This window comes from Sorex araneus, chromosome X (assembly GCF_027595985.1).
Source record: "Sorex araneus isolate mSorAra2 chromosome X, mSorAra2.pri, whole genome shotgun sequence".
Classification (NCBI taxonomy): Eukaryota; Metazoa; Chordata; class Mammalia; order Eulipotyphla; family Soricidae; genus Sorex; species Sorex araneus.
The window spans coordinates 43649172-43672484 of record NC_073313.1 but is presented as its reverse complement, the minus strand read 5'-3'; positions in this window follow the sequence as shown (position 1 = coordinate 43672484).

Sequence of the window (23313 nt, the reverse complement as noted above, 5' to 3'; positions counted from 1 at the left end):
GAGCTTAGATTTTACATTCTTAAACATAAGAGTAACTTGTCTCTTCTCGTGCATATTAAATAAACAAAAAACACTCAGCCTAAGTACCTGACTGGCTGTGAACTAATAAAAAAATTCCTCCCTATTCTCCTGTAGTATGAAAGAAACAATTCCTATGAAGTGCTATTATTGGGTCATCTTATTTAACAAGATTTCACTAAAGGAAATGTGATTATGACATGCAAAGAATAAAAACCTTGATCACTGTTTTCCTGTGGAGAATCCTGCCTAGTCTTCTCTCAAGGCTTAACATCAGGGGTTTAATTTCCTCCTGATGTGACAAAGCACAAATAGAGAAGTCTTTAGACAGAGAGACTTGTTCAGGTTTCCTCTCGCTTTGCCCTGCACTTGCCTATGTGTGAGGTGTTTGGGCGCTCCATAGATAAAAAGCTTATCCAAGTGATTTTATTTTCCTAAGTCAAAAAGCAGGCTTCCTCCACCAATGAGTCTGCTATCCTTCCAGGCACAATAGGATACAAACAAGAGATTATTATTAGCTTTAATATAACACTTTGTCACTCCTGCTAAAAGTGAGATGATACACCATTTCTCCTCTCCCTGACCTCACAATCTACTAGGAGAATTAAACGTGTAAAAAACCAATTAAAACATAATGAGATAAATATTAGCAAGAAGTAGAAACAAAAAGTAGTTTTACCATAAGGAGTTTCCCTGTGTTTTCAGTGCCAATTTCTGATTTCTAGGAGGTACTAATATATTTTTCTTAAGAAATGGGAGAATGGATGACTGGATTAAATAATGAATTAATAAACAGTAGGGAATGCTTGCATGAGAACTTGAACTTGAAAGGTAGGTTACACTTCCATATGACCCCGCAATACCACTTCTGGGAATATATACCAAGGATGCAAAAAAAAAAGCTCAGTAGAAATGACATCTTTACCTATATGCTCATTGCAGCACTGTTCACAATGGCCAAAATCTGGAAACAAACCGAGTGCCCTAAAACAGATGACTGGTTAAAGAAACTTTGGTACATCTATACAATGGAATACTATGCAGCTGTTAGGAGAGATGAAGTCATGAAATTTGCTTATAAATGGATAGACACAGAGAGTATCATGCTAAGTGAAATGAGTCAGAAAGAGAGGGACAGACATAGAAGGACTGCACACATTTATGGAGTATAGAATAACATCACATGAGGCTGACACCCAAGGACAATAGATACAAGAGCAAGTAGGATTGCCCCATAGCTGGAAGCCTGCTTCATGAGCAGAGGGGAGAAGGCAAGTGGAATAGAGAAGGGATCACTAAGAAAATTATGGCTGGAGGAATCAGTCGGGATGGGAGATGTGTGCCAAAAGTAGACAATGATCCAAGCATGATGACCTCTCAGTGTCTGTATTGCAAGCCAAAATACCCCAAAGTAGAGAGAGATTATGAGAAATATTGTCTGCCATGGAGGCAGGGGGAAGGTGGGTACTTTTTGATATGAAGAGTTCCAAACTCTTGTGACTATTTATCATAGTCCACCTATCTTTCTTTAGTTGTTTGCTTATTTTATTATTAATTTTTACTGATTTAGATTCTATGGTGTACATACTGTTAGTGGTTTCTTATGCACATAATTCACAATACCACACCAATCACCAATGTACCCATCTTCTTCCTCCATGGACCCTAAAGCCACTTCTTGCTGTCCCCCACTCCCCACTTCAGTTGTATGGCTTAGTTCTCCAATTGTGTTACCTTTGGTTCTATGTTGCTATGTATATCCCCGGGGGTATACCGGGGATATTGGTGGTGAAGAATGTGCACTGGTGGAGGGATGGGTGTTCTATCATTGTGTGATTGTAACCCAAACATGAAAGCTTGTAACTATCTCACGGATTCAATAACATTTTTTTAAAAAGAAAGATAGGCTACATGAATAGAATTCCCATACTACCCAGTGGCATCCCTTCTTGGCCTCTATCTCTAAAACACAAAAACGTTAATTAAAAAGAATATATATACATACACATCTCTGTTCATTGCAGCTCTTAGTGCAATAACAAAATATAGAAAAAAACCAAATTCCCAACTACAGATAAATGGATCTAGAAGCTCTCGTATATATGCACAATGGAATACTATGCAGTTCTAGGAAAGGGCAAATTCACAATTTGTCAACATAGATGAAACTTGATGATATCATGCTGAGTGAAGTGGTGAGGACAAAGATAGGTACAGAATGATCTCTCTCATGTGTGAGATTTAAAGATACGTAGCAATGCAGCAACATAGAACCAAAGGTAACACAATTGGAGAACTAAGCCATACAACTGAAGTGGGGAGTGGGGGACAGCAAGAAGTGGCTTTAGGGTCCATGGAGGAAGAAGATGGGTACATTGGTGATTGGTGTGGTATTGTGAATTATGTGCATAAGAAACCACTAACAGTATGTACACCATAGAATCTAAATCAGTAAAAATTAATAATAAAATAAGCAAACAACTAAAGAAAGATAGGTGGACTATGATAAATAGTCACAAGAGTTTGGAACTCTTCATATCAAAAAGTATTTTCTCACCCCATTCCTCAGCCCTTTAATCTGAGCTGACCCCTGTCTTGACCAACAGAATGTGGAGAAGTGAAAGTCTTCCAGCTTCCACCTTTGCTTTCTTAGGATGTTCATACTACCCCATAAGAGTCTAGGTTAGGATTGGAAAGATAGTAAAGAGGATAAGACAATTGTCTTGCATGTGACCAATGACCAACCTGGGTTCAGTGCCCCGCAGTGTTTATCGTCTCACCACGTGTGATCACTGAGCTGAGAACCAGGAATGAGTCCTGAACATACTAATGTGGTGAAGCCGAATAACAAAAATACTTAGGCTAGACCCTGACTAATGAGAGACTCAGCTAAATAATAAAAATGCTAGTCAACTGAAAATAATTTTAATATCATGAAATCTACCCTTACATGGATTGAAATGGTGTTATCATGCTGATCAAAGCCAGTCAGAAGGAGACAGACACAGAATGATGTCTCTCATGTGTGGAATCATAGTAAAGGACACCACACATAGCTGCCACCTCATTGAATCACTCAACGACCCTGCACTACAATTCTGGACTAAATCTGAGGAGATAGAAGCCAAGGAGCTAAAATTCATGAGCACATTGGTTGCCCAAACTGAAAACTGGGGCACCCTTTGGAGGGATGAAGGCCACGTACCTGCCGTGCCAAAGGCCCAACAGCTACCCCCACAACTGCAGCCACAACGACAACTCAACTTCAACACTTCACAAATATTCTCTGCAGACACCAAACTAAAAAATTTCAGGCACCCAGACTTTAGATATTTTAAACATAGTTAACCTATGTTTCAGTTGCTTTAGATCCTGAAGCCTCTAAACCGTGTAGCTACGGAATTCCTCAATACTAAGCTTCCCGTAGAAGCACACCAAATTCGATGGGAAAGTAACATAGACGCTAACTAAAGTAAACAAGCAAAAGCAATAATACAGAAGACTCAGCTAGAAACAAATAGCTTAAAATTCAGCTAGAAACAAATAGATCACGGGGTTGTTAAGTCCTTATTGAAGGAGATGACAATTTTCACATAAAAATTGGATTTTGTAAACTTATCAATTTGAAATAGTGAAGCTTTTTTATCTAATGAATTCCAACTTCTAGAGTTGTATCCAGAGACTATAAAACCAAGCTCCCGGAAGCAACATCTAATCGCCTAGTTCTCCCTCTTGGAGAACTTGACAAGCTATCAAGAGTCTATTGCCTACTTGGGAGAGCCTGGCAAGCTCCCCGTGGCGTATTCATATCCAAAATACAGAAACAGATATATACATACCTCTCTGAGAGCCCAGCAAGCTACCAAGAGTATCCCGCCCGTACGGCAGAGCCTGGCAAACTACCCATGGCGTATTCGATATCCCAAAAACAGTAACAGTGGGTCTCATTCCCCTGATCCTGAAAGAGTCTCCAATCATTGGGAAAGACGAGTGAGGAGAGGCTGCTAAAATCTCAGGGCTGAGTGTAATAGAGACGTTACTGGTGCCCGCTCGAGTAAATCAAGGAACAACGGGATGATAGTGAAACAGTGATACAGAGTTATATCAACAGTTATTGCTTTCATCTACATTAAAAACAAGTTGCTTAACTTTTAAAAAGAAACAGTAAGGGTATTGCAAATGGGCAAAAACAACATAACTGAGAACTGGTTTACAGAACAGAGCTTACAATAGCGGTGGGGTAGGGGAGCAGTTGTTTTGTGGGGAGTGGTTTAATAGGGGAAGCAAGCAGACATTCTCTGGAGGGTGTGGAATTGGAATATTATATGTATGAAATTCTACCTTTGAAAGAATTGTAAATCACAGTGGCTGAAATAAATTTTATAAAGCACAAAAATATAATGAAGATATACTATAAATACAAAATGCATATTATATTTCAGACACTTTCAATTAAAATGACTAAAATCTTTTTGAGAATAATAATATCAATGATTATACAAGTCACCAAGGCCAACTCATTCAGCACAAGTAGCATTAGACCTTGAATTCCAGATTGGGGATGGGTGGTGTGTCCTGTTATAAAGGAGCCTGTGAAATGGATGCTTTTGTTGTGGCCATCTTGGGGGAGAAAATGACTTCCATACTCAGCAACACAAAAAGGAAGAGGAAGTATCTATGGCCAGGCAGAAGAGAGCAAAGGAAAACAGGCATTCAATGGACAAAGTCCAATTAGCAGAACTAGAGCTGTGGTAGAGGTGGTAGGGGTACAGTTCTTAACAGCTCAGGGACACAGACACTCTGCACAGGGCACAATGGGTCACTATTGAAAACAGTGGGAGATGGTACCAGGTCAAATAAATTCATCAATTCTCCACTGGCCACCACCCAGTCAAGTTAGAGGAGATTTAAAGCAGAGGAATCAGAGTCTGTTAACTCACCAGAACCATGCAAACAGTGAAACATGACAGTGACGTCATGTTGCCAAAGGCACGCAGAGTGCCTGGACCAAACTGATAGACAGGTTTTGACAACAATGTTTTATTCTCAGCTGCACTGAATGAAGACAGGCTGAAGCTGCTAATGAGCCTTCTTCTGTAATAATAATAATGATAATAATAATAATAATGAATCACATTTATTGAGCACTAAAGATGCATCAAGGCAACGGGCTAAGCACTTCACATACATTAATGTCTGCAAGCTGAATACTATTATCAACATTTTTCACAAAAGATGCCAATGCTTAGAAAGATCATAACTTGTAAGTCTTACAACTCATACATGGAGCTCAGCTTGTCCTACTTTGTGGAAAAAAACAGCTTTAAAGCAGCTTTTGAAGCTTTCCAGATGCCGAGTACAGCTTAAGTACACAGTTAGTAACAAGAGGTGGAGTTGGGATGGGAGCCGAGACTGATAGATGCAATCACATTCCTACTAAGAATTTTTTTCTGCTTTCTCTCACCAGCCTAGGCCGCAGGGTGGGTCTGTGAATTCATTCCACAAATGCAGTGACTGGAAGCTAGGTCAGGGGGAAACGAGGAGCTGACAGGGGAGGAGTGGGAATGACTCAGAAGTTTCTAGATTGGGAAACTGGGTGGATATGGTGCTATTTCCAAAGATGAGAAACCCTGGAGACTTAGGCAGTGATGAGAGAACATGATGAGCTCAGCATTAGCTGCTTTAAGCATTAAGAAAGCTTTGAACATGTAGCCCAAAAGAATCATACCCTTCTCTTGGCTCCTAAGCTTAACCAAAAGAAAAAGGCTATTAAGGGTAATTTCAGTCAAACAATTTAAATTGCAGAACGTAGAATATGGAATTTCATACATGGCAGAGACCTTTATGTTTATTATCATTACATTTAACTTTACAGATTAATAAATGAAGGCTCGTGTAAATTCAATGTAATCCGCTTCCCAGTCAGAGCCACACCACAGTGTTGCTGTGTCATGTAGTGGCAAGAATTGAACGCAGGACCTTGAACATACTAGGTATGTGCTGTACCACTTGAGTTATTTCCCAGATCCAGAAAAATTGCAAGTATTGCCCAAAGTCACACATTCAGTAAAACGAAATGAGGTTTGTTCACCTAATTTTAAATTGCCAAGAATTTTTTTCCTTCTCTTACTTACAAATCCACGAACATTTTAAATCTTCAAAGAAGAACTGCAGCTATTTGGGGGAAGAACCAAAATAAAAGAAAGAAAGAAACCCCACCATATTTTGTGCTCTGCACACAGCTCTGAAGGAACCGTTATCCAATCACTGCAGTTGCCATAGCTCTGTTCACATCCTACATAAATCCCCTGACAGCAGCAAAAACTCAGCTTAGAAAGCAGGCTTAATTTTGAACACTGTTCAGAACCAGACAGAGAAGGGAGGAGACAGAAGCCATCATTTATCATTTGGGACAAAAGACATCGTCAGTGGGAAAATCTGATTTTCAATCATTTAAAGGATATTAAAGTGAAAAAGAAACATGAGGAGCTGTGTCTGAGGCTTTCTTTAAAAAAATGAAAACAGCACGTGGTAGGATTTGCTACTCTGTGGATTTAGATCAGATGTGATGTTAAATCTATATGCCAAGGGAAAGCATAAAAGGCCTGTGGCTCACTGATTCCCTCATTCAACCCCAGCTCGATATTATTTTATTAGCTTGTTATTGATATTTTGATTCATGGAGCAGTCTTAAAATTCCATACATAAGCATGAACATTGTGGAAGTGATTATTTGAATATCCCCCAAAACACCATGAGGATAATCCGGGTGGCATCATTAGGTCTTATAAACCATCAAAGTATTTATTTAGATTCAAGGAAACAAACTAAAAATACTGGGGAAGGGAAATCTGGGGTTAAATCCAATATAAGGGTACCATGTCATAAAAATATTTTTTCTTTGGGATGTTTTCTAAATTGCATGTGTTTTTGTCCCCAAATTGACTTTAAAATCAATCGCTTAAAATTAAGATAACTGAGAAGCTCAAGACCTCACGAACAGCAAGCAAAGCTTTCACATCCAAGTCTCACTGGAATTTGGCCCAGGATTCAGAAGAGGGAAAGGACGCAATAGACTAGTCCTGCTCTCGTCACCCACACCCCTGTTAATGTGGCCAAAGAGATTGATCTGCACTCACTTCTCCCCACCCCATTATCCCCTGACACTTTGGACTTCATGTATGAATGTGGAAGGAAGAAAAAATGATGAAAAATGGAAGAAGCAGCAGACAGAGAGGGTTTAATGTAAAATAAGCACTAAGTTACCAGAACGTGTAAAATACTTGTTCCCAACATCTCCATGCCCTGACTCCCTACCCCCTCCAGAGATGCTTGTTCCAGAGTTTGGAGACCATGCAGTCACATGCAAATTCTTTCCTAAGCCAAAGTAAGGCCGTATTCCCTTTAGAATCCCAAAGATTTATAGATTTGGCTTGTTTTTCTGTGGCAAAATAATAGGTACATTAAAATTCTTATTGCTTCTCATAGGATAAGCTTGTCACAAAGACTATAGAATTTTATTTCTATAGTTACTGGAAAAAGAAGCAAAGCACATCATTCTGGACCAAAGCTTTTTTCATATTATTGTAATTGCTTTTTCACTGGTCAACAATATACAATTTCAGGGGTCCTGTTTTAGACCCCTTTGGATATACTTGTAAGAGTGGTGACCCACCACTGAAGATCCAGTGTCAGCCTATGACCAAAATATCTCCTCTACCTTTTCCTCTAGTTCCCTCCTTCCCCTTTCTCTCTGGTTCCCACCAAGTCTAGGAGCCAGTTTTGTCTTTTTCAGTTCATTTAACCTGGTTATTTCTGTTCCACATATTGGGTGCAATCACCTGGTAATTGTCATTCACTTTCTTATTTCACTTCACATAGTCAGCTCAAAATCCATGCATTTTGTCCCTCAAATTACTTTTTATTGTATTTTTAACAAGAAAGCAGTACTTCATAGAGAATATGTATAACCACTTCCTTGCCAGTCATCTGTAATGAGCATGTAAGTTGGCTCCATGTTTTAGATACTGTGAATAATGCTACTGTTTGGGGTGCATACATCCTTTTGAATCAGTGTTTGCATATGTTTCAGTTCAATGCCTTGGAGTGATATTGAGAAATCATATGGTAGTCCATTATTATTTTTAGGGATATTTTGCCATTTTCCATAGAGACTGTACCAATTTACATTCCTACCAAATGTGCTGGGATTCTTTTTTCTTCACACCCTAGACCATATTCTTTGCTTTTAATATCTTTTTATTTGTGGGCCACACGTAGCAGAACTCAGGAGATTCTCCCAGCCCTGTGCTTGAAGATTGCTTTGGTGGTACCTGGGGCATCTTGGAGTTCAAAGAACTGAACCCATGTAAAGCGTGTCTTGGGAGTCATATCTCAGGCCCATTTCTAGTCTTTTTGAAATGGGCTATTCTTAGGAATGTTGGGTGATATTTTAGTGGTTTTCATTTGTGTTTTCCTAATGAAAAGTTATACCAGGCATTTTCAATTATCTGTGGATCATCTGTACGTTTTCTTTGGAAAGATGACTTCAAATATTATGCTCAGTTTTGGGGTGGATTTCTGGCTTTTTGTTGCTGTTCTGTGAATTCTTCATATACTTTGAGTATCAACTACTTTTCAGACATAGAACATACAAATATCTTCTCAAATTGGTAGGTTGTCTTTTTGGTTTGGGCGTAATTTATTTATAAAAGCTCTCTTGGTATAAGAGCTTTGATTTGATTTACTCCCAGATTATTCTTGCTTTTATCTGCCATGTAAGTGGAGTTGAGCTTCCAAATATAGCTCTGATATCTAGGGGACTGAAACTTTTAAGAAACGAGATTAATTTCTCCCATGTTTTCTTGCTTCTTCTATGGTAAGTACGGGTATTAAAGATATGGTCCTCGGAAGCAATGGAACCACAGATAAAAGGAAGTTAGATGCCTGGACCAGCATATGGAAAAAACTCAGCCACTAACGAAAATACCAAACTGGAATTTTAGGTGAGGAAAAAAATTAATTTATGACCCTGAAAAGAGCCTCTAGTGTTGGGAAAAATGAGTAAGGAGAGCCTGCTAAAATCTCAGGGCTGGGACGAATGGAGATGTTACTGGTGCCTGCTCGAGTAAATCGATGAACAATGGGATGACAGTGATACAGTGATTTTGCACAGCCATTACATATAATGCAGTCCTCTCACAAAAACAGGGTGAACATCAACCCCAAAGTTGCTTTAAGACTACTAGTGTCACGCATTTACCATGAGCATCTGAAAAGAGGGGCATGGTGTTTCCTAGGGATAGCAGGGCAGGTTTTCAAGGAGTTCCAAAAATGACTGGGGAGTGTAGAGAATGGAAACTGACTTAGAGTTTAATGGTGGTTAGAGGGTGAGGCTAGATCGAGGACCACACTTGTGGACCAAGGCTTACAGAATTTGATCTTCCCATTACTGCCAAAGGAGGGAAGGTCGGCACTTTCTTACTGACTTTCCCAAATGCATAGTAGAAGGGGAGTAGGCTGGGCTTGAAAACTGCCAGTGATCATACATCAAAATGGAATCAGATTCTTTTCTATTTATCCTTGACGTCTGGTGTCTGCAATATTCCTTGTTTCATCTAATTCTGTAAGTAGGCCATAAATAATGATAGAAGGCCTGCAGCCTAACACCATAAGAGAACTAAAAGTTCTATTATTGTCTTATCCAAGAGCTCAGTATTATATATTTTAACAATGTGAATGTCTTGGTCACTCAATAGCACTGTAGCACTGTTATCCCGTTGTTCGTTGATTTGCTCAAGCAGGCACCAGTAACATTTCCATTGTGATACTTGTTGTTATTGTTTTTGGCATGTCAAATGCACCACGGGTAGCTTGCCAGTCTCTGCCACGTGGACGGGATACTCTCGGTAGCTTGCCGGGCTCTCCAAGAGGGACGGAGAAATCAAACCCGGGTTGGCCGCATGCAAGGCAAACGCCCTACCTGCTATCCTATCGTTCCAGTCCTGGTCACTGAGTAATGTCTGAAATTCTGAAGGTAAAAAGTAATAGTTTGGTGAGGCCCAGTATTATGGCTTGAGTATGTACATAAGCAAGTGTGCCATCCCTTTGTGTATATGTGATGGCAAGAACTTCCCCAAATTCTTTTTTTGTTTTTGGGTCACACCTATCAGTGCTTGGAACTTAATCTTGGAAGGGTTCACAGAACCATATGTAGTGCCAGGGACTGAGTCTGGGTCTGTCGTATGTGAGATCTTACCCACTGTATTATCTCTCTGGCCTCAATTCCAGATTTTTTTCCATAAAGAGGGTACCCTCGGATAAAGATATTTGCTGCTGTTGCTTGGCCAGTCAGTCATATCATTGGCAATGACTCATAAGTGTGTAAAATGTTCAAATGGACCCAATTGCTGGATATGGCTTCCATTACTAAGACAATCATCCTAAATTCACTCAACTGTGCTGAAGCCCCACCCCTGATCCGATAAGATAATTCTAAAGAATGAAAAGCAACAAGTCTCCCACTATTGGCAAAAGCACCAAAAATATGCAAACAGAATTTTTCATTCAGTTCATTCTAACAGACTTCTCAGGTAGCCAATGGAATTGTGAAGATAAGTAATCTTTAACACCATGGATCGGCCAAGCAAATGAGGGCAGGGGAAGCCAGGTCCTCTTGCAAGTGGGATATATGAGAAGATCCTAGGTTGGCCTCACCTGACAGCAAGGAAACCACAGTAACCATACAGAAGAGTTTGTAGGATGCTATTTTCATAACCCAAGGCATAGGGTAAAGGGTCACATGCTCAGATCCAGTGAAAGTCTTTATTTTCAGAAGGACCAGGTATACAGCCAGTTCTTTGCCCTCTCAATACTGAGCAAAGTAAGTAGTTTCTTGCACCTGAATGCACTGGCAATTTAGGTCTATCACAAGTAATCCAGAGACTCCAGGAGCCACAAAAGGAAGTTGTTAGCAATGGCAAACTCTCTGCACGACAAAAGTGCTTGCTTCACTGTAACTTGACCAATTATGAAGGTTCTTGCTGTAGGTGAAATAATTCTAAGAGGGTTGATTTGTAAGTAACAGCATAAATGAACTTAAGTAAAAAAATTAAATGAGGAATATATTGCTTCCCCAAATCTATAGGCCTAAAAAATGCTGGGATATCTTTAACATTGTGGCTGCTGAGAGTCAGTAGCTATTTCTCGATAATAGGATCAGGATCTTAACTGAGGTGGCAGGGCATTGTACTATGTGGAACAATGACCCATCACACTTTTATGGGCTCATTTGTGGGTGTTTGGATATCTCGGGTAAGTGTGTCAAATGAGTCTTCTCAGAGGAGTGCGTCATATCAGTTTGATGTCATAGCTGGCTCCTGAAGAAAGCTGGATGTGCTCAAAATCATGTTTTATGTGCGACTACAGGGCTACTGAGAGACAGTCCATGGGTGATCTGGTAAAGGTGAATTTAATCCCTTCATAGGTGAATGTAAACTGAATATTTCAAATGGGTACTGAACCAAGCTCACTAGCCAGATCTAAGACCTCCAGGTAGTTACCAGGTACTAACTAGATGGAGTAAGTCACTTCAAATTTGCAAATGTACGGGGACCTCAATAGATGAGACTGGATGTGTGGTTGTGATAACCCTCTGTGAGTTATTGGTCATCTGTTTTTAAAGAATTATGGGCCATAGAGATTGTACAAGGTACAAGGGACTTGCTTTGCACGTGGCTGATCATGATTCAATCCCAGGCATCACATAGGGTTCCTTGAGCACCACTTGTAAATCCCCAGTACCTCCACACGAATTAGGCTTGGTTGGTATGTCAAATGGAGAAGTAGTAGACATAGTCAACTCTTCCCTATTAAGTATGAAGTATAAAGGTTCTGTTTTTATTAATAATAGGTGACCAGAATTTTGCTCCTCCACAAAATCTTTATTTTGCATGTTTTTCTGCAGCTGCGTAAATGGAAACTATGAGTGACTGGTTGTTTGCATGATTACTTCACCCTTTGAAGCATTCCAAAATTCAGACCCTGTTAAAGGGTGGCCTCTAAATCCACCAACCAGCTGTGTGTCAGCTTGTTTTCTGCTTCATGCTGTCCTTGTATGTGGTGGACACATCCAGTTCCAACAGGGAACTCATCATCCAAGTTACTGTTTGCATCCTAATGAGCTTGCGGGTGGATATGAAACTCCAGGTAAAAAGGATTTATTTCACAAAGGTGAAGACTAAGAGTTGAAATTTTTCTTTATTGTATGACTAACACAACTTTAGTAATGAAGAAGGAAATGAAGAAGAAGAAAGCCGATGACTCACTTTCTGCAATTGTTTCCTATTATAACATTTATTTATTGACATATGGCTTTGAGGTGTCACCATTGATGATGCCTCAGCCTGCTGAATGGAGCCAGCCTAAACCTTTGAGCTCAGAGAAGCTTCCAGCTTTTGAATCTGGGATGTGGACCAACAGTTTCCACCTGGAGAATACTGCTCACTACTGACACAGGATGAAAAGAAAAGCAGTCTGTGCAAATGGCAAATACAAAGCCTCAGGTTAAATAGAAAAGAATTCTGAGAAAGATGGTTTTTGTTTGTCTGGTTTTTTGTTTTACATTTTTGTTTAATGCCTTCCTCCTGCTATGCTATTTGTAGATTTCAAGTATAGCAGTTAATTTCTTACTATTCAATATACTTACCGTTTTCTTTAGAAAATAAAATTAAATGCTGTCCTTAAAGTTGTACAATTAGGAAATATCCTTGGTATAGTTAATGTACTATTGAGTTCCCAGCAAAGCCCATTCATTGGTATCACTTGATCTGATCTGCTTGTTTTTGCACTGTTCTTTTCTATCAGAAAAAAAATATATTGATTCCAGTTGCCAAGCTCCATTTCTCTGAAAAGTTCTTTTTATGCTGCAGATTTGATGTTAGAAAACATGAAACTTCATAAAGGAGGATTGCAGATGTGCCTGTTACTTGTTACATAGAAAGATTAACACAGTGGCAATTTCTTCAGATTCATGGCTTTGGTTAGCAAACTCCTCTCTTCCATCTGTGGATGCCCAAAAGGGATTATAAACCCAGACACAGACAAACCGAGTTTGAATCCTGGTTTTACCACCTCATCACATACGTAAGGATACTTAAGTTTTCTGAGTCTCCCTATCCTCCTCTGGAAAATGAGGGTCACATTATGTATTGCAAGAGGTTATTAGGAAGAGTCCAGGACACAATGCTCTTAGTTTGCAGTAATTGTCCCAAATATAATCCTCATCCTATTTAAGTCCTGAGTCAGCTTTAAACCATTTGCTGACAGGATAGGTAGTGAGAGCGACTGGACTAAAAACTGATGTACTCTATGACTTCCTGGTTTTGATTTCCCAAAGCTTGTTCCTGTAGGATTTCAGGTGGAGGGAATAGAGGGTATCTGGCATACAGAAGATTTTGCGGGGGGGAGGGGAATGGATGAAAAAAAATATTTGGGGAGCAGAAGGAAAGGTAGAAAAATAGTTCAGCAGGTAAAGTGCTTGCCTTATAAATGGCTGACCCAAGTTCTATCCCTGGCACCTCATATGGTCCCCCAAGCCCTCCAGGAGTGATCCTTGAGTGCAGAGCCAGAAGTTAGCCTTGATCACCACTGGATATGAGCCAAAAACCAAAAACATAACAAAACAAAAATATTCCAGGACCCACCCTAGAGCCAGATTCTTCCCAGAAGAGACAAGGAAAAGAGAGAAAACGGGCACTATGGGTCCCAAATCCTGCTTCCTGTGAAGCAAAAGGCCTAGTGACGGGGCAGAATATTTCTGGGAAGATAAGGGTTTGCCATCTCCCAGCAATCACACTTACTTATCCTAAATTACCTTCCCCCCAAATGCGACATTCTTTCCTCCTCAAAAAAAAAAGGAAACTTTTCTCATTGATTCAGTCATTATTCACGTTCATTACCCTGCAGCTCTACTGAGGGATGCCTTTGGGGTCTTCTGCAGTCTGTAGGGTCATTATTCTTTGGCCCCAGGCTACTGTGTTAATTCATGCTTGAATATTATTTTCTTGTTTTCCTCTTTTCCTCTGATCCCAGGCAGTCTCTGTCCAATGTCCCTTCCTGCCTCATCTTTGAGCCATTATATCTCCCCATAGCCACTGTCTCATCTTTGTTCTAATTTGCTTTAACAAGCTTTCTGTGGGCTTACAAATGAAACAAAACATTCTTGGAATTGATTGTGGAATGAGGTAAACGGATTCTAAGTGAGGTTCTAAGGGGGTTGATCAACACTTTTATAATATATCTCTTCTATGGATATGATGGATTGAATTTTATCTCCCCACAAATTCCTCTGTTGAAGTTCTAACTTCCAACATAGCTATATTTGGAGATATCCATAAGGAGAAAATTAAGATAATTAAGTAAGGCCAAGGGTGGGGTTCTAATCTAATAAGACTGTGATCCAAGTAAAAGGAAGAACCACAAGAGTTCTCTCTCTATTTGCACACAGAGAAGGCTATGTAAGGACAAGGTATGGGAAGTTAGTTGCAAACCAGGAAGAGAGGCCTCACCAGAAACTAGGCTTATTTTGAATGCCTTAAAAACTGATTTATGTTGCTTAAGCCACCCACTCGGTGGCATTCTATATGACAATCCGAGTAGAATAATAAGACTGCTTAAGGAGTGTTTTGCTATTTTTTTGGCTAGTTGATCTTATACATGCATCAATTTCACTCACAAAATAAATTAACATCTTAATTTTTCCTAAATTCTTTTGAATCAAAGGTGACCAACTATAAGACATTCTCCAATTCCCAAACCTGACTATAACTGAGTTTTTTAAGGACCAAACATAAGAATGATTTTTATGGGAATTGGGAAGACATTACAGGGGTTAAGGCATTTCTCTTGCATGCAGCCATGTACAAGTTCCTTCCAGGGCACACCAAATGATCCCCACATCACTGTCCAGAGTGATCCCTGAGCACATAGGAGTAAGCCCTGAGTACCACCAGGTGTGGTCCCCAAATCAAGAAAAATTACTTTTTAAAAATATATTTTTTTTAAAAAGTTATCACATTTAAAATTTTTGGCAGACCATGACAATGACAATGAAGGAAGAGAATGTGCAACATACCTTATGTGGCACTCAGAGCCTTAAATAGTTACTACCTGGATCTTTAGTGAAAAAATTTTCCTAAGAGTAAAATTATGTATTCAGTTTTTATAATGTCCTTGGAATGTTAGAATGATCATATTTGTATAAAATAACAAAATAGGTCAATTTTCATTCCTGTATGTTTTCATTCCTCTTACAATTGAAATACCATACAATAAATTTCCACAAAACCAATCCCACAGAAATGTGAAAACAGTTGAAAAAACTGCTCAAAGTTAATAACTGATTTAGCCTTTCCATTGCAGAAAGTGGGATGATGGTTCCAATATCAGAAAAGGAAAGAAACACTGGTAAAAGTGCAAAGGGTCATGATGTAAAAGGACCAATTAATTGCAATGGGTAACTAGGCAAAGAAAATCCAAGAGTAATGTCTTAGTATAAGATACTGCTAGAAGGCACACGTGTTGCATGTTGATTAATAGAGTGTAGATTTATTTTAAAGCTACCATTTAATTTAGCTGATAAAGAAACTGGAAATGAAAAACATTTTATTGTTCTTGGAAGGTTCTTTTGATTGTAGGAATCTGTCTTTTCACCAAGGACAAGTGTACTGAAGGAGTCTTATTTATATTGCCAGGGCTGAACTGCAAACAGAAGATTTTTAAAATAAGGCTGTTTGGTCTGTGAGCAGCTACTCTGTGTAGAAGGTAAAGAACAGAAGAGCATTCCTTTTCATTAAGTCTTGATTAGGAATGGTTGAGAGGAGGACAGTATGTTATTTGGGTTCAAAATCAGATACATCAAGTGAACAGAAATATTAAAAATAGGTAATTAACATTATGAAATAAAGAAAGAAGAAAATGTACACGCAAATCAAGAAAAGCAATTTAAAGCAATCTCACAGTGCTCTGTTATGCTATTAAAAAAGCATGATTTAAAATGGGGAAGACAAATTGTATTGGCAATGTCTGGGTCAAACAGGCACCGATCTAAGGCTCTGGAGTGGGGTAGAATGAAGAAATGACCACTAGACATTGGGAGAAATTGAAAATTGGAAAGAAATAAAATTCATAAGATGCTTTTTTGCCCTTGCTATAAGATGCTCACTTTGGGAATATTTAACTCAAGGGAATCAAAGAAAAATATGAATCAAAAGATGTTTGCTTCTGCTAATATATATTATATTTGTAAACAGGGATCATTAGAAGCCACCAAAAGCCAAATGTTCAAATCTCAAGGACATATGTAAATAAAAGGTTACATTGACTTGAAAATCTTCACCTAGCCACTAAGACCCTAATATTAGTAGTAATGTTGCTACCTTAAGTAAACATTTTAGGATATTGTCAAGTCAAAAAGAGAAATACAAAAGCACTAACTATTGTACAGGTACTCATTGGATAAAAACCTAAATTCCATTCCCAAAAATAGGATACTGTATGAGGAGGCATTATTCCCTCTGGAGAGCCCGGCAAGCTACCGAGAGTATCCCGCCCGCAGGGCAGAGCCTGGCAAGCTACCTGTGGCACACTTAATATGCCAAAAAACAGTAACAGATGATGGTCCTCATTTCCCTGACCCTGAAAGAGCCCGCAATATGCCATCAGGCTACACTAGCACTTGACAGGGACCAATGGAGATGTTACTCATGCCTGTTCGAGCAAAGTGATGAACAATGGGATGACAGTGATATACCGTGATACAGTGATGAGGAGGTAGGGATGTAAAGTTATGGAATCAGAGGGGTCTTCAATTACTTAGGCAGAGATATAAAGTTTTCTATGTGAAAGAAAAACCTTGCTGGGCTTCTTGCAGGCAGGTGTTCACTGAATGATGCTAGACATACTGGATTGGAACGCATCCTACTTTGACTTTTTTTAAAATGAGACTCTGGCACTTAGTGATGAATAGTCTCCAAGGCATCCTTTCCTGTAGAAGAGCTTATAACTTGTTTCATGAGCCAACCAGAGACTTGCACTCAGAATCTTATTTCAAATAAGGCACTTTTTCCATTTTCTTTCCCTGTCTAGATTTTTATTTCTGCAAAGAGAATCTTGCTGAGCTAGCATTTGAGTGAGTTCAACCAAACAAATAAATTCCGCTTCATTTCAAACTGCCATTCAGTAGTCTCTTATAGTTGCATGCCATTACAATGCGGTGCACCATCTAAAGTTCTCACTTAATATCTCTCACTGCTTTGGGGAAGTTACTATTGTAGAGCTCTGTCCCAATAAGGACCCCCATAAAAAGGTATTCCATTGCCCCACACACACACTTGTTCCAGGAAATGTTCAACTACATAAACCCCCATAATGAACACTAGACAATCCTTTTCTTTTGAAATGCAACCACACTGCTAGCTTGCCACTACTTTCTTTTCTTTACTGTGGTATTGGGAATCAAACCCAGAATTTCAAACATACAAGGCCCGCCCTCAAACACTGAGCTATATACCTGGCCCTAGCTTGCTGCTTTGCAGTCACCTAAGTACTGCTAAGTATTGAAAGACAATTCATAAGTCTCCCAACTATCCCCAAACTCCCTATTTGTACAGTTTGCCAATTATAAACTGTCAGTATTTCCTTACATTTCTCTACCAGTTCAAAGGTATTAAAATGTTCTTTAATATCTTTGAACTCCTGCTGAAACTAGGAGACCTAAGGATTCCTTTATGGCAATGATATAAAGACAACTATTTGTTATTTGTTTTTGGCCTTAGTTTTTTGTTTTGGAAACACTATTTTGACATATTCAAATATTAATATAATAAAATTTAGGTATAAAAACCCAGTGGTTCCTTGGTATTATAAAATAAAATACAATAAGGGAAACCAAAAGGCAAAATTCTAGCATCTCAATTATGAAATAAGCAAAGATGAAGAAAAAGATGAAGTCATCTATTTTTGTTTGTTGCAGGGTTTACATCTGGCGATGCTCGGGGATTATTCCTTTGTTCAGAGTTCATTTCTAGTGATGCTTGGGAGACCACCTACAGTATTAGGGATCAAATCAGGGTCAGCCACATAGAAGACAAGTGTCAAGGCAATTTTTTAATGTGAGATTTTAACCATCTCTCAAAATTATTCAAATTATAGAGAAATATTTAACTCAAATCATGAATCATTGTACCAAGTCTTCTTCCCTTTTGTACTTCTATGAAATTTGAACAGTCAACAATTTTTTGTCTATCAACTTGAAATCTCTTATTTCCTCATTTCAGAATTCAGAAATTTCCTCATTTCCTCATTACAGAATAAATTTATGTAGTTGAGATACAACTCACATTTGAAATTAGAGACACTACGAAGTTATTGACTGACCAGACTGTTTGCCTGGACAGTATACTAACCCCTACTCCCCAGGGTCCAATGTCTTGCCTAGAACTTTTCCTATTGCAATAAGACACAGAGTACCAGAAACTGTACCAGTAAATGTCAAATGGAAGGTGTTTCTGGTTCTAGGTCAGGTTTGCTGACCAAGTATACTGAGGCCCATGAGACAGGTGAACATTAAAGCATGGAAGAAGTCCCACTGGAGATAATATAGTAGAGTGGCCTGCCCAGAAAATGAGTTTACATTTGATTTGCACTTTGGAAGCAGTAGCAACCAACCTGGGAAGAGCCTGCAGAGAGTATTTCAAGAAAAAAAAATTAAAAAGCTACATAAGGCAACCAGAAATGATGTAGACTAAATCCAAGACTTATGTTTCAGAAACTACAAATCATCCAGTATGCCAGAAGTCATGGTAGTATTTCAGTTATACAGTGTTTCAACACCCATCCCTTCACCAATGTACATTTCCCACCACAAATGTGCCCATTTTTCCATTTTCCTCCCCCCAGTTTGTCTCTATGGCAGAATCTCTCTCTCTCTCTCTCTCTCTCTCTCTCTCTCTCTCTCTCTCTCTCTCTCTCTCTCTCTCTCTCTCTCTCTCTTTCTCTCTCTCTCTCCCACACACACACCCCCTTTTGGCAATGCAGAAACTAAGAGGTTATTATGTTTGTTCCTTTAACTATTTTCTACTCTACATTTTACTGGTATTTTTGCATACAAAAATCTACATATGGGGCTGGAGTGATAGCACAGCAGCTAGGGCGTTTGCCTTGCACGCGGCCGACCCAGGTTCAAATCCCAGCATCCCATATGGTCCCCTGAGCACCGCCAGGAGTAATTCCTGAGTGCAGAGCCAGGAGTAACCCCTGTGCATCGCCAGGTGTGACCCAAAAAAACAAAAAAAAATCTACATATAATTAACTTGAAGAGTTTGGGGTCAGGAATACACATGTGGATTCATCACCACAATCTATACCAATGTATAGATGTAATTTATCCATTACATCCAAAGGTTCCTCCTAACACACACATGAACACACACATACACACACACACACACGAACACACACATACACACACACTCACGCTAAAATAGAGCTACCATATGACTCAGCAATTCCAGGTTCTGGTAGATCTCCAAAGGAATCAAAACAAGATATCTAAGAAATAGATGTGTTCTAACCTCTTGCCCCCCCCACCCTCCCACAGATTTCTAAACCTTGACCTTCCTTTTTAAATTTAGTGAAACATTTCTACCTCATAGCATGGTTTCGTCTCTCCTCAGTCTTCAAATTCAATCTTGTTAATTCTATCACTCTCTCTATCCCTCCTCAATTTACATTGAGAACACGTGCTCGTTTATTCAAGAGACATTGGTGGAGAGCTTGCTATGTGCCAATCACTGAATTTGGAGTTGGAAATAGCAGAAAAAGAAGCAAAAACAAATAAGGCTCAAACCCTTAACCAACTCCAGCCTCAGATGACTCTATGATACTATAGTAAACCCTCTATATTTGATTTGATTTGATCCCTAATTTTACAAGAAAATCGCCATAACCTCTTATTTGCAGTCCTGAACCTCTCTAAAATTCCAGTTTCTTGAGATGTAACATGGAATACTATTTCCTCAATAGAATATCTATCCCCTATGGTTTTACTAAAGATGAAACAATGTATGCATACCTCACACCGTGTCTGGTACATGAAGTGTATCCAGGAAAACAAGTTCTGCTAAATGTGGAAAGTTAGGAAATGGGGCAACATCATTTTCTGTTCCCTTTCAAATGGTTGCAGCAAAAAAGTGAAAGTACCATGAATGGAAGTTTTGATCCCAACTCGTGTTTACTAGTTACCCTTGGGCACTTTTCTCCTGGTAATAGACTTTTAAGGATGGTTTAAAGGCCTCACAGCATCAGATCCTCTTTCACATTTGGCAGGAGCTGAGGAATCCCATTGTGTAAGCCTTGAAGAAAGTAACTAGAAAAGACATAAAATTCGGCCCTAGCAGCTAGAGCACAGGTACGTAACTATGCTCTGCCAAACAGAGACTCTTAGGATTGAACCAGCAATTCGAGACTGGTTCAGTGGAACTACCCATCTGGGGGGAGCAGTGAAAGCAGCAATCAGTGCTTCTGGTAATTGTGCCAATTATGATTCATGAATTGAACCATAATTCATGGTTCACGATCTAAAAAATACCCAGGACACACTCTTCTGAAGATGAATAGAATGCTTATTTCATGGGGGTATGAGAGGTTAAATGTATAGGGAAAATAAACTTGTCACGGGGGCTAGAACATAATAGGTGCTTAATAGATGTTTCCTATGATCTGTTTAGAAGGTTTTCCCAAATTTCTCCTCAAAGGGTGAGAATTTCTGAGTTGGCTCCACCTAAGCACAGAATTTCCAAGACCTAGTTTTTTCCATCTCCCATCTCAGTTATGTATTTGTCGTCTCAGTTATATATTTCTCATCTCAGTTACGTATTGTTGGTCTGAGCTATGTATTTCTCTTTGCTCTCCACTCCAAGTTCGAAGTACACTTAGCTCTGATATGCAGAAGGATTCAGTTCATTATCTCTAGTATTTGTACAGTTTGTCTTGCTCGCCAGTTAAAAAGTAACTACTTTATCTGGTGCTTCTGAAAAGCAAGATTGGGAGACTTTGGCAATAGCTTCCTGCACTCTAGTTTAGTTCCAGGTGAAGGAGAGAAAGCACACAACCAGAAAAATGATGTTGACAGCTACAAGGAAACAGAGAACAAACTGCTAGGTGTGATCTATGCCAGCAAATCTTGCTACCAAAAAAAGTGTGCGTGACAATGGTGTGTGCATATGGGCAGGCATTCACTGGGGTCAATTTTCCAGTCCTCTTGTTCAACTCGACAAGCTTTCTTTTTGTGAAATATCTTCCATTACTGCAGTTTCAATCATCAGTTTTGAGCTGGTAACCCACCAAAGCTACAATGCCACACTTCTGACCAGCTATTATACTCCTCATCTGGATCCCTCTCCACACAGATACTTATTGCATGTCTAAAACACTGAATATGTTATCTGCCCCTAATTTTTGCCCAAACCACTCCCTTTTTTGAATTCTTCATTTTTATTACTGAAACAATCAGCCATATAAACTCTACTTCTTGAAGTTAATTTTTTTACTTGACATTATTTTAAGCCATTCTCTTTATTGTCCTATAATCCATGCATGGATTGAGAACCAAATAGTTTTTAGCTCTTATTTAAATATAATCAGTAAAGCCACAGAACTGCAGTTGTCCTTCACTTCCTCTCCTTTCTTCCTTAAAAAAATCCAATGACTGAGTAGTGCCTATTCAAATCAACTTGTTACAAACCTAATGGTGCCAAACACTATTCTAGATGTTCTCTAAAGATCCAAGAGTTTTTATAAGATAACTTTTAATTGGAGTAAAAAAGAACTCTTTTCAAAATGTATCTAACAATTCTCTTGAGAGAGCTCAGGCACACAAATACAGAAAAAAAAATGTATTTCAAAAAAGAAATGGAGATCAAAGAGGAATAAATGAATTTGTAATAGGTTTTTACAAACAAACCTGAATAATTCCATTTATATGCACTAAAAGCATATGCCCCCTCCCATCCACCAAACTCCATGTTGAAATTCTAACACCTTAAGTGATGGTAGGGGACTTTGGGAGGTACCTAGGGGTACTGTTATGCTGTTGTTAAGTTGTGCTGTTATAATCATCTAAAAGGGAGCCCACAGAGATCCCTTACCCCTTATGATATTAGGATACAGATACAGTAAACAAGGGTCTTCTTTAAACCAACAAGTGTGCCCTCAATAAACAATGAATATGCCAATGTCTTTTGATCTTAGAGTTTCCAGACAGTGAGTAATCAATTCCTGCTCTTTATAAACTACTTCCCTCTGGTAATTTTGTTGTAGTGACCCAAATGGACTAAGAACAGCTCAGTATCTCTACAATACCTTTGAGAATGAATAAGGTTAACAATTAGAGTTGGTTATAGGGCGTTAAAGGGGAGAGAAATTTTAAGGAATTTTAAGAAATCCAGTTAAGAAAATCCGAGAGAAGACGATATTGGGGCCAAAGAATTAATTAGTCAGTAGCAAAAGTGCCTGCCTTGCAATTGTGAGGTTACGCGTTGCCAATCCCTGGTACAGTTTACATGCACCAAGCACCGGCTCCACAGATCTACTGGGTAATAACCTACAAAATTCAAAAACAAAAATCAAACAACCCATAAAATGGGAAGAATTGAGCAGACACTTCCTCCAAAGACAGATGATCAACAGACTTTGAAAAAAAACACTCATTGTTATGCAAAAACTAAAGTAATTATCAGGGGAACACAAAAATCAAAACCACAATGGGATGTCACTCCACATTTGCAAAAATGGCTTAGATCAAAAAAGCTGTGAACTACAAGCACTAGCAGAGGTATGGAGAAAAAGGAATTCTCATTCACTGTTAGTGTGAATATAAATTGGTCCAGGATCTATGGAAAATAGTATGGAGGTCTCTCAAAATATTAAAATTAGGTCTTCCATATGATCTGACAATTCCACCTCCAGGTTTTTATCACAAGAGCATAAAATACATGCATACCCATGTACAGTGCTATTCACAATAGTCAACATCTGGAAATAACCCAGGAACTCAACTACACTTGAATAAAGCACTGTAGCACTGTCCTCCCGTTGTTCATTGATTTGTTCGAGTGGGCACCAGTAATGTCTCCATTGTGAGACTTGGTGTTACAGTTTTTGGCATATCATATATGCCATGGGCAGCTTGCCAGGCTCTGCCATGCGGGCAGGATACTCTCGGTAGCTTGCCGGGCT